This window comes from Trachemys scripta, chromosome 11 (assembly GCF_013100865.1).
Source record: "Trachemys scripta elegans isolate TJP31775 chromosome 11, CAS_Tse_1.0, whole genome shotgun sequence".
In the NCBI taxonomy this organism is placed as follows: Eukaryota; Metazoa; Chordata; order Testudines; family Emydidae; genus Trachemys; species Trachemys scripta.
This window is the reverse complement of record NC_048308.1, coordinates 62592842-62607768: the sequence shown is the minus strand read 5'-3', so window position 1 is coordinate 62607768 and position 14927 is coordinate 62592842. Positions and strand designations below refer to the sequence as shown.

Below are 14927 nucleotides of genomic sequence, written 5' to 3'. Positions count from 1 at the left end.
GGAAACACCTCACAGCTGATCAGCTGATTACACTGGAAAACAACTGCTTTTATGTTTTGTTTATTTCACCACCTGGGTTCCTTTCTCACCCAGAGATGCTGACAAGGCAATGACTACAAATAAGATGGCAGCTGGAGGCTCTTTGACTCCCAGGCATGATGGGACTGATGCAAAAGGACAGCAAAGAAGGGGCTCCCTGATGCCTGGCCTCCCAAGTCACACAAGTTCCATGAGCTTTTTTCCCTCCAAAGCGAGAAGCCAATCAAGAGGCTCTGGGAGTCAGCCCCACAGGAGTGGCAGGTGGCTGGACCTATCCAGATCTCCCTAGAGAGAGATCAGAAACACACACACAATGCGATAAGAAGAGAAACAGCCAGTTTGGCTGCAGAAATAATGGGAGAAGCACAGCCAGTGAACCTCACCCAGGTACACAGAATTCCCCTTCCCAAGGAGAGGAGACACTGTTTGCTGAGCCATATCCCAACCAGGGAGGAAAGAGCTCGACCCTGCTGCAGGAGAGACCTTCGGCCTGGCCCTGGCTCCAACAGCCAGCTGACACCCTGGGGGAAAGAGAGAGACTTCAAACAATCAAGCCCATCAGAGGGCGGTACCTCTCATAGACTGAAAAGAGCAAACTGGGAGTTATCAGGGGATTGTCCCTGCTACAATAATTAGATAGTGTAAAAACAACAGTCAGCAGCTGTTTTATTATTTTTTAACTCCAGCCCCTCCCCCAGTGAAGAATTGTGTACACCCTTGTTATATAATCTTTTTCTTAGTAGATAATGATAGGATGCTCCATTAAGTTCCACAAACTAACATTTCTGGTTGCATCTGCGGTTGGGTTGCATTAGTGTATTCTATAAACATCCCCAATAAAATGGTTGGGCAAAACAGAGAAAAGAAACCTCAGACAATGAATTCCGTGTTGTAACTGATAGACTGTCTATCAGTTCATTTTGCGGTAAATGTTCTTGGCAGCTGCTCCGCCAAAACGTGATATTTGAGAATCGAAAAATGCTCTGTTGTTGATTCAGTTTACAGTACTTGTGCTCAGTAGGCCTGGCTCTTGGATATGTTAACTGACACTGTCTGTAAGACAATTTCTACTGAAAACAGAAACATCTGTACAAAGAAGTTGGCAAATTCACTGTGCATTTTTGTTTTCATTAGAGTTTCTTCTGTTTCAGAAACCCATCCACTGTAAGGCTGAGCAAATGTGCTCATTATTTCATTTAAAAAACCACCAAAATACACGTGAGCACACGCATACAGAACTCGAGAAACAATCTTCATTTTGTTTGGGAGTCCATAGGAATTGGCTAGTTGACCAGACATAGTAAAATCAGGGATGCTCAGTGTTGTCCAAGCTCTGGAATGAGGGAATCTTAGACCAACATAAACAGAAAACCCACCTCTTGGTGTAGCTGTAAAGTTGTCAGTCACAGGATAGCTTAGATCAGATTTCCAGAGTCTGAAACAAAACAAATACCTCAGTCGGTTACAGATACTAGAGGAAAAGGCTCTTCGATGTTAAACGGTCATTTAGTCCAGTCGAAGGTTATAAGGAGATTCAGAGGCCTTGTGAGGCAGCTACTTTATTCTGGTGCAAAGTAAAGCACATCTAGAAGGGGCATAGCCAGCTATAATGGGAGGAACATATGAGCATAGGGTGACCCAGTTGTGGTGTGAAGTCTGTGTTGTAGCTCCGAGGACATCACCCTTCCTGGTTGCCAATGTAGAGGGGGTGGCCAGGGCTTTTCTGGGCTTCATCCGCTTGGACTGTTGCCAGCCAGTCAAGTCAGAGCAGCTCTGCCTTCTGCTGCCTTCTGCTGCACTGACTTATGCCAGGGAACTGCAGATCTAGGATTGGGGGAGCAGAGGTGGTTTCAAGCCACCTTTGCACATCTTTCCTCCCTTCTGAATTGCTGTGTGTACTCCTCACCCAAAGCTGAGGACCTGGGCCAAACTGTCTTTTGGGTGGGTTGCCAAGACACCTGTTGAAAGAGAATCTTACCCCTTATTTATGCTCTCACTGAATAAGACATTTGTGACTCCATATTTAAGAAAAATGCCAGCAATTAAAATATGAGTCAACTAAGTAAATTAACAACTGTATTACAGCAGCCTCTAGCGTCAAACAGAGATCAGGCCCCATTGTGCTAGGCACTGTACAGACAAACGGTGATAGACCCTGCCAAGAAGGGCTCTATTAAAGCAAAGGGTGAAAGAGGAAACACAGATGAAGTGACCTGCAGGTCTCTAGAGGAGCCATCCAGTATCCTATCCACTGGACCACACTGCCTCTTCAAACTAATTTTTCAGGCACTATTTAGAAATACTGGTCAGTGTTTCATTTTCTCTGTGCAACGTCCAGAGCTATTTCTAGGGTGACCAGATGTCCCAATGTCATAGGGACAGTCCCAATATTTGGGTCTTTTTCTTATATAGACACCTATTGCCCCCCACCCCCTGTCCCGATTTTTCACACTTGCTATCTGGTCACCCTAGCTATTTCCCTCTCAGTAGGGTGGCCATTTTCCCTGGCTAGGGCCTGATTTCATAATGGACCATAGGACTGAAAGAATTAGCTCTGAAGATACTGGAAGCCAAAGTTTAAGGCAAGTCCTTACAAAATTATATTTTATTTAATGGGTTAAGCACTAAATGTATGGTAACATTTGAGCAACAAAGAAATCGCTTTCCTCACTGTTGGCAATATGAGCGGCTTAGTGTAAAAACTGCATGAAACCTGGCTAATAAAAAGGGCTAGATCATCCTAAATCCCATCCTTTCACAGATATCCCACCATACTAACCCTTCCACTCCTGGGAGAGACCACAGGCCTTGCCTCAGACATCCCCAGGAAACCTGACCCCACAAGAGTTCCACCCCCACCTCTCACCCTGGCATTCTGGCTCCATCGTGCCACAATATGGGGGACTCTCCCAGGTCCTGGTCCCCCTCAGATCTCCCAAAGGAAAATCCTGCAAAAAGGAAATACTGCCCCAGGCTATGTCCTCCCACCCCCACTCCAGGGACTCTCTCTGAGCATTTTCCCTGCCTCCACCCATTCCTCCCCTTGGCCCGCTCACTTTCCACCCTCCTCTCCCCCTGCACAGGCTGTGTGGGGTCTGGAGAGGGGAAAGGAGGTACTGGGAAGGTAAGCTAAGCCTCTCCCTTCCACATGGTGGAGAGAAGACCTATGTGCAGAAGGTCCCTGTCACAGGGCATAGCTGCCCTGTAGCATCCCCAGCTGGCTGAGTGTGGGTCGGCAGGCATTCCCTACCTCAGTGCCCCCTCCCCTGGGTTTTCTGCCTCTCCCAGGGATTCATGTGGCTCTGCCCTCCAGCTGGGTCACTTTCAGAGTTCAATCTCCTTTCAGGGTCACACAAGTTCTTCCACCCTGCTTGGGCTTCCCTTCAGCCCTTCCGATGAACTGAGCTCCCAGCTTTCAGTCTCTCTGCTCCGGGATACAGCACTGAGTTCCAGTCACTTCATGAACCCAGCTTGCTTCCTGGGGTTTCTCTTTCAACCCTTTTATGAGGTTCAGGTGTTTCAGGCTGCTACCTGACCCCAATTAGTGCTGCCCCTTTAGGAAGGGAGGCTGCTAATTATGGCACAGGCAGGGCTGATTGAATGTGGCTGGTTAGCCACAGGCCATTAAAGGGGCAGGCCACCCTGTTACAGTCCTCCTATGGCTAGATCAAGCCCAAGGTACTGGTTTAGCAAAGGTAGTAATGAGAGCACTAAGTAAGAAGTACCAAAGGCCAGCAAATGAAGAAAATGTGGATAAAATGGCAGACCTGACTGATCGCTCTACTGACAGCTGACTCACTTCAGGGAACCCCACGAGCAAATAAAATAAAGTATTCACAAACGGCAACTCAATGCGACAAGACCTACAGATGCTGGTTCTTATTGCGCATCACAGAGACGTTCTACAGAATATCTTTAAGGAAGGAACATTGCCAAGGGTTTAAATGACAGGGACTGGAAGTAAGGACTCCCAAGTGCTCTTCCTGGCTCGACAACTAACCTATTGTGTGACCTAGAGGAAGTCATTTCAACTCTCTCTTTCCTACTTCCCTTGCCCCCGCAATGTAAAATGCGCACAGTAATCCCTACCACCCTGCATGGATATAATGAGGCTTAATTCATGATATTAAGTGCTTTGCAGTTCTTGGAAGGAAAGCAGTGACTATACATACAAGCAACGTATTAAATATTATTTATGCACTGTGTTTCATTGCACTGCCTAAGTTTCCTTTCCAGCTTTAATCCAAGAAAAGCAGGTGGCATGGCAGGAATGCTTACAGCTGCCCTGAACCACTGCACTGCTATCCAGATGACTAACCACTGCCAGAGAGTGCCGGTGGCAAAAAATGTCTTTGTTATTTAGTCATCGCGACTGAACAAAAACATATTAAAATCTTCATTGCTACGCACAGAAGGGGGGAGGATAGACAAGATGACAAATAGTAATAGGAATTCCAACTCTTTAAAGTTATTACATCGCACAATACTCCCGTGAGGTAGGGATTATTAGATCTCCATTTTATAGAGGGCCTGATCCAAAGACCACTGGAGTTAATGGGAGTCTTCCCATTGATTTCAATGGGCTTTGGATCAGGGTCATACTGAGTGACAGGCAGGATATGTGACTGGCCTAAGTCACAGCAAGTCAGCGAAGAGAACCCCGGAGTCCTGGCTCTCAGTCTCCTGCTTTAATCATTAGACAACACACTGAAAAGAAAAACAGATCGGTTTCATGTGTCAATTATACAGACAGTACTTGTGAGAGGATGTAAAGTTAGAGGCATAATCAAGAGGAGGGAAAAACCTGCTGATCTGCTTCCTCCCTCCTCTCTGTACCAGCAAATGAAGAGTCATTCCCTAAAATATTTCAGTTGGGAGGGACCCTATTATCATAGGTTAACTCCATATGTCTGAGAAGAAAATCATCTCTAATCCTGTCAGACTCGCTAAATGAGATTTGTCTTCAACAGCCGTACTGGCCCCACCCTAAAATGCAGTGACGTGTACTAAAGATTTGAAGTTCTTTATGAAGGCTGCTTCTTGCCCTAAAATAGTCAGTAACTGCCAGTGAAAAAATGCTGCCTGTTAACAACTTGCCTCTAACCTTTCTTTCCTGGGCAAGACAGATGAGAAATGGGCAACAAACCCCGTCCAGTAGTCCCTGACCTCTGCCAGTATCTCAGGCCCCTCCCAGTCAGGATTCAGACGAGGAACTGGTAATTGGTTTGGTATCTTGAGCTTTATCAGACACAGAGGCAGCTAACACAGAGACATAACTGAAGAGGCTCCAACAAATGTGAATGTATTGCATCTTAAAGGCACAGTCCACAACATGTTTACTCATTGACAGGACAAATGTCCAGGCTAATATTGCTGGATCTGCAAGAAGTTTGACACCCTCGGTCCTGAGATGTTGCTGAGAGGGTGAGGACCATAGAATTCATGGAATTTTGGTGGTTCCTATGTACTCAAGTTATGAGCACAGTATAAAAAGAGACAGGCACCTGTCTGCCTACCTTCTTCATTCACAGTAACGAAATGCCCTAATTTCTTTTACCGCCTCAAGGGCTTTAAGAATCACAGGCCTTGCTCATCGGCTTTTGGTGAACACCCAGTGCAAATTTAGGAAACGACTCCTAATAAACAGGGCCACACCAATGTCTCTGACTCAGAGCAAAACAATTAGTGATTCTGTGTGTTGGCATTTTCCCCCCCCACACATGGTGACTAATAAAATTAGAGGTGTTTTTAAAAGGACACACCTATACTGAATTCTGACCCTCCTTCCCTTAAATCAAATTGGGCAATGCTATCATTTTTGCGTGAACTACATGGGAGAGAGGTTAGAATGACAGCTCTGGTCGTTGAAGTCTTCCATCTAACCAGCATGGCAACAACAGTGCAAGATTCTCTCAACAAGGTCCATCGGTGGGCCTCAGTCAGGCACTGGAGGGGATACCTCGTCATTCTCCATGCCTTTTTCCTCACTGCAGACTGATAAACACAGGTACCAATTTGTGACAAATGTAGAGATAAGATCAGCAATGTGATCCGCTGCAACCAGACTGAGACCACCACCCATTTCACAGAGAGACTGCATCTGCATCTTGCTAGCTGTGGAAATGTCCAAGACTGCTTTGTCCTCAGTCAAACAACAAAGTGGAATGAGGAAAGAATGTACTCAAAAGGCTCTTTCCCAGAAAATACACAAGGCTAATTCACAAGGTTCATGTCTGACCAAGGTTCATGTCTGAAGCCCATTGTGACAGCCAAGCACACACAGAGTTCTATGTGGAAATACAATAAATGCATCTTCTGTTACTTTTTCAAACCAGAATTTCCTTGGGAGCACAACTTTATCTCTGTTTGGGGGAAGGATATTCTCAACTACCTCAATACTTTCATTAGCCTCTCTGAGTCCCTCAAACTTTTACAGGTTGTAAAGAATGTTACAAGACAATTTGGATTGTCCACGCATAAGGAACAATCTGTAACAGCATAGCTCTGAGGTGAAGGAACTGAGTAACATGACAGATATTTGGAGCATTTTCCTGGAAGTGCAAAACAGATTAGACACCCAACATTATATTGTTAATAAGAGCTCAAGTTTGGTTTCCTGTATGCTATATTGAAAATTTACTTCCTAAACGTTAATCTCTCAGTTTTAGGGAAAGGAATTCACCTGATCAGTAAGTTTTCACACAGTAAGTTGTCAGTAAGAAAGCCCTACTGCCTCTTTCTGTTTAAAACTTGCTCTGATTTCCAGATTACTCTTTTAAAAATTCTCATGCGTGATCAGTGTTGCCCTAATTCTGCTTTCATTGAAGTCAATGGTAAAACTCCCACTGACGATAATCGGAGCAGAGTTAGGCCAACGCTAAGCCCTTCTGGAAAGCTCACCCTACATAAACATTCTGAGCCTGTTTCTGTTCTTATTTGCATGGAATGTGCTCCCTTGTAACTCCCCCTATTTTAATGGCATTACTCTGGGTTTACACTGGTTAAATTAAGATCAGCATCAGATCCTCTAAATCTATTACTTGTCTATACAATTTTCAAGTCATATTTGCATCTGCATTGTTTTGGTGAACAGAAGAAAGTTTGTGCCAAACACAGGTTTGATTTTAGCACATCAGAAAAAAAGCTATTGACAATGTTTTATACATCAACTCCTTCCATTTGTAGTTTTCTTTATTCTTTTTCTAAGGCCTGGTCTACACTGGGGGATGGGGAGAGAAAATGGATATAAGATACGCAACTTCAGGTACGAGAATAGCGTAGCTGAAGTCAACGTATCTTAGATCGACTTAGAATCACTTACTTCGCGTCCTCGCGGCGCGGGATCGACGGCTGCCGCACCCGTCGACTTTGCTTCCGCCTCTCGCCAAGCTGGAGTTCAGCAGTCAACGGGAGAGCAATCGGGGATCGATTTATCACATCTACACTACACGCGACCAATTGATCCCCAATAGATCGATCGCTACCCGCCAATCCGGCGGGTAGTGTAGACATACCCTAATATTCCCCTTCTAAAGGGTTCAATTTTCTATTTAATTGTTCTAAGAATAAGGCCACAGATACAATACATATCCATTTACAAATGCAAATATTATTTATTATTTGTATTACTGTAACCATAGGCACCGACTCCGTAGGTGCTCCGGGGATGGAGCACCCACAGCGGTCCCACTGATCAGCTCCTCCCCCACCCCCCGAGCCCTCTGGCCTGCCGGTGGCCCCACCAATCAGCGCCGCTCCCTCCCTCCCAGCACCTCCCGCCCACCGCAGATCAGCTCTTTAGTGGCGTGCAAGAGGCACTGCGGGCTAAGGGGAGGAGCGAGGGTGGGGTGCGCTCGGGGGGGGGGACAGGGGCAGGAAGAGGCAGAACAGGAGCCTTGGAGGAAGGGATGGAGTGGGGGTGGGGCCTGGGGCGGAGCAGGGGTCAAGTACCCCCAGGGAAAGTGGAATGTCAGTACATATGACTGTAACATCTAGGAGCCCTAGTTATGAACCAGGACCCAATGATGCAATTAAACTGTGATGTGCAACTTCCAATGATGAGACTTACAGAACTCACTGGAACCTATTTTCTCTTTCACAAGATAAAATATTAAAGGTGAGGAATCCAGTTAGTAGAAATCAGCATAGCTCCAATGAAGTCCAGGAGGCAAGCTACACAATTTAAGCCAGCTGTGGATCTGACCCATATGTTTACCTCAATGCATCATGCAATGAAACAGGTTGTTCTTAGTTCTGGAGTAATGAAAAGGATGTTTGAAATGTATCTTTGGTTTCTTTTTGCAAAAACTGAATTCTTGGAGTGTGTCAAAAATAATTATTTGAGATTCCCTTATAGTTACTCACAAGGCCCGATCCAGCACCCTTAAAATCAGTGGCAGTTTTGCTATTGACTGCAAAGGGAACCATGCCTCTTAAAGGATATACACCATCAAGCAATTAAATGAATGAAGTATCATTTGGAAAAGTGCATGCAGTATGTAACAGTGACACTTTCCAACTCAATAGATCTGCTCCCTGTATGAACTGAAGGTGCTAACTACTGACTACAGTGAGAAAAAATAAGTTTTTACTCCTGTTCTACCTTACATGGTGACAGGTTTCAGAGTGATAGCTGTGTTAGTCTGTATCAGCAAAAACAACAAGGAATCCTTGTGGCACCTTAGAGACTAACAAATTTATTTGAGCATAAGCTTTCGTGGGCTAGAACCCACTTCATTAGATGCATGGAGTGGAAAATACAGTAGCAGGTATAAATACACAGCACATGAAAGGATGGGAGTTGCCTTACCAAGTGGGAGGTCAGTCTAACGAGACAATTCAATTAACAGTAGGATACCAAGGGAGGAAAAATCACTTTTGTAATGGTAATGAGAGTGGCCCATTTCAAACAGTTGACAAGAAGGTGTGAGTAACAGTAGGGGGAAATTAGTTTGGGGGAAATTAGGTTTAGGTTTTGTAATGACCCAACCACTCCCAGTCTTGATTCAGGCCTAATTTGATGGTGTCCAGTTTGCAAATTAATTCCAGTTCTGCAGTTTCACATTAGAGTCTGTTTTTGAAGTTTTGTTGTTGAAGAATTGCCACTTTAGGTCTGTTATTGAGTGACCAGGGAGATTACAAAATCTAAACCTAATTTCCTCCATACTAATTTCCCCCTACTCCTACTCATTATCCCCATTTATAGATGGTTAGCTGAGGCATAGAGAGACGAAGGCCCAGAACTAGGCACCTAACCCCAATGAAATCAATGGGAATTAGACACCTAAATACCTTTGAGGAGCTGAACATAAGTGACTTCCCCCCAGGTCACACAGGATGTCTATGTTCCAGGGTAGTGCCCTAACTGGGCCATCCTTACTCCTCTACAGAAGAAAGAGAGCTACTCGTGAGTGTGCTGGATGCTGTTTGGATACTCAAAGGGGACAAACTGATTCTGGCCTTACAGAAGATCTAAGCAAAAATGAAGTTGGGAGGAAGTGAAAATCCAACCCTTACTTTGTTTCACATTAAAGGGCAACGTTGCTATCTCAATAGGAACTACAATTACTTGCTTTGCTTTCAGAAAAATCCCCTAACGCTGATAGAACATTCCCTTCAAGCTGCAATTTCCCATTGTCTCCCCAGCTTGGCTGGCAGCAGTACAGAACCCCGTGCCCTGCAAGGAGAGAAGCCCTACATTTTACATCCTTCTCAGGCAGAGAGTTACCTCACTTGCTTAATTTGGATATAGCTAAAGCACTCACAATCCTTTTAAGAACTCAAAAATGCTCGATTCATCTGAGACTCTTGGTAAGGGATGTTTTTCCATAGGGCTTTGCTTCTCCTTTCTCCCCCCTGCCGTGTGCAACATGCTGTGGAACAAAGCACCCCAGATAGGGATACAATGGTGCATTACAATAGGAAATCCTCTGTCTGGAGTGAGCACAAGTCCCTGAAGTGTTTTGGGGATTTCTCACACCCTAAAGGCACTAATGTAGGAAACAGACAAGCTCTTTCTTACATGTTGGAATTCCAGATCTTCCTCCTATTCAATATTTCCCCAATGGCTGTGACAAAATTCTTAAAAATAATAATACTGCGCCTTTCTTGCTGAGAGGATCACTCTGCCTCTCATCCATCTGGTTTGAACCTTATACCATCAGTCCTTCAGATCTCTAGCAATCATAACCTATATCCCAGTGACCGCTGAATCAAATGGAATTTTGCTCCAGAGTTCAGCAAACTGATGTTAAAGGCACTTATTAAAAAAAAATCCACAAAAGAGCTGCACGACCTTTCAAGGTCGGTAACCCTGGCCCCAATTAAGGGCCCAATGGTTGAGGAAAAAAATATGTTACCAACGACCTTAAGCCGTTTCCTTTAGGCAATTGCCAAATTATGGAACTATATCAAGCAAAACTAGACTAAAGCAACCCAGAAACAAAGGAAGAGCCAAATGACTCCATTTTTAAGAATGAGGTCCAATTAGAGGTTTCCAAACTGGAGATCCATTGCTTTCTATCAAGTTTCTAAATGCCACAAATGTGAAGGATTAGTTTGGGAAATGCTTTCTTCTTAACGAAATTATTCAAGTTAGCTTCTGGTCACATTACAAGCCTAAAAGACTCCAAGGGGGTGTCTCTCTTCAAAATAGGTGAATAGGAATCTCAACCACCATGACAAACATTGCCTTTCTAGACATTCCTGAACTTTAAGTGCATTTTGAACCATGCATCATACAACAGGAACATACAGCATGCTAAATAGGACATTTGCCAATGGAAACCACACAGTTTTTCCACAGTGAACGTGTATTCTAAAAAAAGGAAATCTGGGGTACCTCTTGGCAAATGCTGACTTTTTAACAGTGCCTGGATTAAATCATCGGCCTGTGCAGTCCAATATCATGCTGCCGGCAGTAACCAAGAGTTAATTTGTCCTCTGAAAGTGAACCCAGCACCCATTCACACACAGAAATGCACCCAGCCAATTGTGTATGCTATAACTGGAAGGAAAAACTCTTCCTGACCCTTGTGGATGACCTTGTTGCCTAGGTTAGAGCTGCAAAATCAGGTCCTGAAACATTACCAATCCTGAATCCCTGTGTAGGACTAGACTCTCAGCGGATGTGAACTGGTGAAGCTCCATGCCTTCCATGGTGTTATGCTGATTTACACCAGCTGAGAATTTAGTCTCCAATCTCTAGGAGCTGGCAAAGCAGCACTACACTACTTCTGCCCCAATCAATGTATTTTTTCAGTCAGTCCCTCGTTTAAGTATTGTATTCGGGGCAGGCACCAGCGGAGGAAGCACGTGCCTGGGGCGGCACATGCTAAAGGGCGGCATTCCATCCATTCTTGGGGTGGCACAGTCCGGGCGGGTTTTTTTTTTTTTTTTGCGCTTTGGCAGTCCGAGCTGCTTTTTTTTTGTGTGCTTGGGGTGGCAAAAATGGTAGAGCCGGCCCTGATTGTATTGCATTAAACAGGATGGCTTCCCACTAGTGAGACAGGTTTTTGGATTTGAGATTTTTTCTGTTCTGGGCTAATAAAGATAAAAGGAAATGAATATATTCTAGGCCTTAAGCTTTTTTGGAGCACTGTCTGACTTGATATATCTGCTTTGTACAATGGAGAACACATTGTTGGTGATCTGCAAATAATTAATGGTGCATGATTTTCTCTTAACAGACGACATACATCTTTAGAATTATTTTTTTGTAAATAAATTATCCTGGCAAATTTGCAATGTACAATTAACAAATTGGAAGCATTTTGCCCTTCAGCCGACATAATTAAAAATAGATTTAAAACAAATGCAAACACTACATGTTAGTAAATGGGAGGCATAAATGTATCGTCAATTGTGCATTGCAATCAAAATATCTGATTGTCCTGTTCAGTGGTAGCCTGACTTGAAAACTCTAAGGCATGATGCTCTGTTCATGATGAAGTTGTAAATGAGATACTCCTGGAGACATTTTCCTTTCAGGTCAGAACTGAGCTCAGTGGCGAGATCTGGAAGATCATGTATCTGCAATGAATATAGTAGACACTTGCTTCTAGGTTGGCATGGAAGGATTCGATTTTTATTCATAAATGTCAGTAAGCGTTGATTTCACTGTACACACACACAAATCTACACAAAAATATTTCCAACCTATAATAACTGAAATTTGTAGATAGGCAAATACAAAAAATTGGGCTTGAGAACTTATTCAAGTCTCATCTTATTGTGTATAAAATGTGTCATAATGCCGGTATTAAACAATTTCTGTCCATTTCCCCCACCCAATTTCATGTGACTGTGAAAATTTAAATAAATATCTTTAAAAATGATTACATATAAACATCAATGATAGTTTTCAAAGTTATGAAAACATAAAAAATAGAATTCTTCCAAGCCTACTCAACATTTTTATATATCTATACTTAAGTATTCAATGACCTCTCCTCTCCTTTTACACCATTAAAAATTAAAACTCAAATCTCTCTCTTCAAGTGTTAGTCTTAAAAAATTGCTTCCAGACTCACAAAGCAAAACATATTCTTTTACCTAACAAATGAAATTTACACGCACAAATATTGAAATATTAAAATTCTGCATTTAGGGGTGTGTGTATGTATATATATAAATCATTAAAACCTACTAAAAAGCTACAAAAACTATATTAAAACATTATTAAGTTGCCAAGTCAAGCACTCAAAAATTAGGAAATGCCTTCTGCGTATGTATTATGATAGTCTTTAATTGCACAATCACATAATATTTTTTCCACAGGGCCCCTGCCTCATTCAGTGCACAGAATGGACCTGTTCTGGGGATGAATCAGGGCTGTGTATTGAAGGAGACTGTTGTCTGCAGGACACTTGCCTCATTTGTTGCAGATGTTGCAGGTGTTTACCTATTGTAGATCCAGGGGAAACAGCAGGCCCAAGCCCGCTCATAACTAAAGGCCCTCCCGCTTAGCTGGGGAGAGGTTCCAGTGGTTCCGGGTTGCAAGGTATAAAGTAAACGAGGAAGGGAATTGCAGGAAGAAGAAGGATGGTCAAGGCAATAGGAATGCTGCCCTTGAGAACCAGTTTCTATCCCTGACTGTGTCACCGAGTTCCTACATGATGCTGGGCAAGTCATTTAAACCAAACTTTTCACAGGTAGTCACTTGAGACCCTGTGATCTGATTTACAGATGTACTCATTACTAAGTCAAAGGGGTCGGTGCTTGAACATATAAAGTGCTAGCTGATGCTAAGAATTCTGAAAAACCAGGTCCTGGGCATCTCAAATTAGGCACCCAAAATTATTATGTACTTTTAACCTTAATCTCTCTGACTCAGATTGTTCTCTGTGAAATGGGGATAATACCACCCCCTCACCTCACAGGGGGGTTGTAAAAATAAATTCATTAATATTTGTGAAGCACTTGGATTCTATAATATGAGTGCCATAGAAAAGCCTATGCAGAAATTAGTAATTCAGTCTTCACACCAGGGTTTGAATAGTGAGCAATAAATAAAGCACACACCACACAACAAAGGAGAAAACAAAATATAGTATAGCTCAGTGATTCTCAAACTTTTGTACTGGTGACCCCTTTCACATAGCAAGCCTCTGAGTGCAACCCCCCTTATAAATTAAAAACATGTTTTAATATATTTAACACCATTATAAATGCTGGATGCAAAGTGGGGTCTGGGGTGGGGGCTGACCGCTCGTGACCCCCCATGTAATAACCTTGCGACCCCCTGAGGGGTCCCGACCCCCCGTTTGAGAACCTCTGCTCACTAAGTGAGCGCTGTCCATTCTGTGCGCTGAATGAAGTCAGGGTCCTGTGGAAAAAACAGTATGTGCTCACGTAATTAAAGACTGTATCATAATACACGCACAGGGATTGAATTAAGGTTGCACAGGCAACTATAATTCTGGCAGTTCCTAACTTTTGAGTGTTTGACTTTGTAACCTTAAAAATGTTCTTTTAATGTAGGTTGTGGGTGTGTAATATATTATACAGACACCGCAGAGGTCCGTGGATTAAGGATCCATGTATAACATTTTGCACAATAATATGACAGAGGAGGCACTGTACCTGTCATTAGGGCTGACTGGTTACCCAAGCTATTTCGCTGCCATCCTGAAGCCTATGTGGAAGGTGATGTGACTTTGAGTTCATTAGTAAAATGGAAGCTTAATTTTTAATTTAATAAGAGAATCCATTTTTTATCTGAAAAAAACTGTTCATGATGTTCAATGGCTAAAAGGATCACAAATGAAACGGAATGGTGTGACAGATACAGCCTGTTACAAATACTGCCCAGGGTTAGAGTCAAGTTGGGGTGTTCGGAATGCATAATTAGGCCTTCAGGGTGTACACCCCCAATAACCACTCACATACAACACAAAGGCAAACTAGTTCAAATCTGGTTATGAAATCATTCGAAAGCTGATTTATTAGATATTAATAAATTAATTAATAATAATGTGCAGGCAACTGCCAATCCATTTTTTTAAAATACCTCATTCAGAAATAATATTTGAAAGACGATACAATACAGAGAACAAGGAAGGATACACTTTTTGTTAAAGGGGTGTCAATCAATCCGTGACATAATGGGTGGTTTTGAATGGACCCTCCCGGTAGTACTCTCTCCTCAGGATTCAAAATATTGTTTTATGGCTACAGGTATGAAGACTTTGCTTTGGTGTATTTGGAAATGACAAATTTACGAGTTAATTCTTCCTACTTTTTAAAGGTGACATTTTCAAAGGCATCTGGGGAGTCCAGCATGGAACTGCCACTGTATTTTAATGAGACAAGGTGAATAATTTTAATGAGAGTTAGGCACCTATATTAGGTGCTTTTGAAAATGTTACCTTAAAGTCCTAAACTAACCA

General features: G+C 43.0%; 1 protein-coding gene across 24 annotated transcripts in view; it reads right to left on the bottom strand.

Moving 5' to 3' along the window:
- Nucleotides 1-14927, bottom strand: part of MAP2 (microtubule associated protein 2) — a 350150-nt gene that overhangs the window by 280751 nt on the left and 54472 nt on the right. For all 24 annotated transcript variants that reach the window (XM_034785842.1, XM_034785840.1, XM_034785849.1 and 21 more), the window contains exon 2: nt 1416-1474. The gene's annotated coding sequence lies outside the window, so the exon portion shown is untranslated. The remainder of the gene's footprint in view (nt 1-1415; nt 1475-14927) is intronic.